Genomic DNA, 2,726 nt, shown 5'->3' on the forward strand with positions numbered 1-2,726 from the left:
AAAAACCCTGTCTCGAAAAACCAAAAAAAAAAAAAAAAAAAAGAACATGTTGCTATGTAGTCTCCCTCACACACTCGCTCCAGAACTTCATCCAGAACCCAGAGAGCATTAAAAAGCCATACCCTCTCTCAGAAAAACATCCTTCCCCTTTACACGTGGCTAATGAGGATGTCAACACCATCTGGGTACATATCCTCTTCCCTGTTTCTGACCTGTCCCAAATACACAGGCTAAACTACCACCATCTAACCAGAGTCCCTTAGCATCAGCATCACTGTGACTTTTGACCTAAAATACACACACACACACACACACACACACACACGTCTGCTCGATAGAGTTCTATTCATGTCTGAACTGAGAAGTTCCTGCTCAACCCAGTTACAGTCAGGCCAGGCTCCATTGCTATGTCTAGTACGGAGTCCCACTGGTCCAGTCAGACGACTGGCATCAGAAACAGGGGAAAGGTTCTGTTGAGACCATATAATGACCCGCTTAAAGGAGAGAACCACAAACAGCAGAGTTTCCAAGAAGCTTGTACTCCTTAAATCTAGCTAGTTAACACTGCACAAGTACATGAATCTGCATCCAGACAGCAGGAGCAAGCTGTCCCTGCTGTACCTTTCATAAACCAAGGAAACTTCCTCTCCAAATGTTAGACAAAGCTTCCCAAACTAAGGACCCAAGGCTCACTCTCTTTGCTTGTTAAACACAGCTTTCAAGGTCTTTAATATTCGAGAGCTTTCAAATCTCAAAGCCTCCAACTGCAAGAGGAAAGATGACTGGCCAGTCCTGTCTGTATATGACTGCAGCAACTGCTTGTGCCAGGCACTTCCCAGGAAATCCCAGCGCTCTCACAGTCACCCAGTCCTGTCTAAAAGGACAAACTTGGCCTTCCATCTGAGGACTCTTTTGCTTGTCAGCCTTGTCAACCAGGATGCCTACAATCCTCTCCTGGAACCATGTCCAGTCTACACAGTAGAGGTACATTGAAAGTAACAATGTCCCTCTCACTGTGAGAGCAGACCAGCTCCACCCGAGGATGTCACACTCAGCCGCTCAGCGGGCCCCTCTTCTTCATCTGTAAAGAGCTGGATGAACAAAGAGGTTTAGTGACGGAAGACTGACAGGGCCTGGAGACCGTGCAGCCTCCATGTTCTCCATTTCTATGAATGGGCCTCAGGTGACTCCAAATGTGATAGGGGCCAAAATTACATCCCTTATTGATAGTGCCTTTTTCTACCATCACTCTCCTTTCCAGTCTCGCCCAGTTCCCAGACTATCTCATTGGTTCTTGATAGCAGGCTTCAACCTGCTTTATCCCCTTGTGGCCTATGGGATCTCTATGACAAATATCTTTTGATCCATTTTTCTGGTCCTTGCTGAGTCTCCCAAAGGCAAGTTGAGTTGAGGCTTTCTGAAACTCCAGAGTCTCTTATGACATTCCAACACCAGGTCTGTCCTGAATGATGGCCCAGAGCAGTCTAGGTCCTCAAAGGCCCTTCCTGTCACCTCTTTGGTGGACCCCATACTTCACTCAGTAAGTACTTGCCCAAAGTCTGGAATACCTTCATTTCTGGACACTGACTGAAACCACCCCTGTCACATTGTCCTGGAGAATCCTAAAATTTTCTTTGAAAGCATCATTATTCTTTAAAGCCTAAAGTACCAAAAGACTTTCAGCTTCCCATTGCTAAAGTCTTTCCTGCTGGGCTGTTTTGTACACTACAATAGTTGGGTAGATCTCATAAGGTGGTCCAGGGCCTGAGGGCCACAGGGAAAGCTGTGGTCCTGACCCATCGCAGACCCTTCCACCTTTACATGCTTTCTCTTGAGCTCCCTTTCCTGCAAACTCTCAGTACCGGTTTGCCTCTTAGGGAAGAGCGCCCCACCCAGTTAAGCAGCAGCTTACCTGGACCATGGCAGCAGGGCTGCCTGTCTTCCCTTTCCACCCCACCGCCCGTAGTCTTTCAGTATACACATAACTCCAGCCAGACTCATGTCAGCTGGAGGCACTGGCCAAGCCTTAAAAACTTGCCTCAAGGAGGCTGGAGAAATGGCACTGGCTGCTCTTCCAGAGGTCCTGAGTTCAATTCCCAGCAACCACCTGGTGGCTCACAACCATCTGTAATGGGATCTGATGCCCTCTACTGGTGTGTCTGAAGATAGCAACAGTGTACTCATAGACATAAAGAAGTAAACCTAAAAAAACTTGCCTCAAAAATGGGCAGTGGTGGGGCACATCTTTAAATCTCAGCACTTGGGAGGCAGAGGCAGGCGGATCTCTGCAAGGCTAGGCTGGTTACAGAGTGAGACCCTGTCTCAAAGTGGGTATATATGTTTTTATTTTCCATATGTAGGACATATATATATATATCTCCTATATATGAGATACATCTAAATGAACCATATTAAATCAAGTGGTTTTTTTTTTAAATACCAAACTATATACACAACACAGTCTCTTTTTAAAAGATGAATGTCAAGTAAGAGAATGAGAATAATACACAGCCAGAGACTGGGAAGACATGATTCATCTAAAGTAAACTTGAAGATGGTGTTTTCAGACAGGAAGACTGGCAGATTGCGGGGTCATTCTGAAGAGATTTACAAGCCTGCAGAGTTCAACAAGAAGCCAACTCATGGGCAGCAAATCCCATGTACATGGGAGAGTGCAACACTCTTCCAAACACTGATACAATTACATAAATCCCAAGTACATGGGA

The sequence above is a fragment of the Mus caroli genome, chromosome 8 (assembly GCF_900094665.2).
Source record: "Mus caroli chromosome 8, CAROLI_EIJ_v1.1, whole genome shotgun sequence".
NCBI classification, from domain to species: Eukaryota; Metazoa; Chordata; class Mammalia; order Rodentia; family Muridae; genus Mus; species Mus caroli.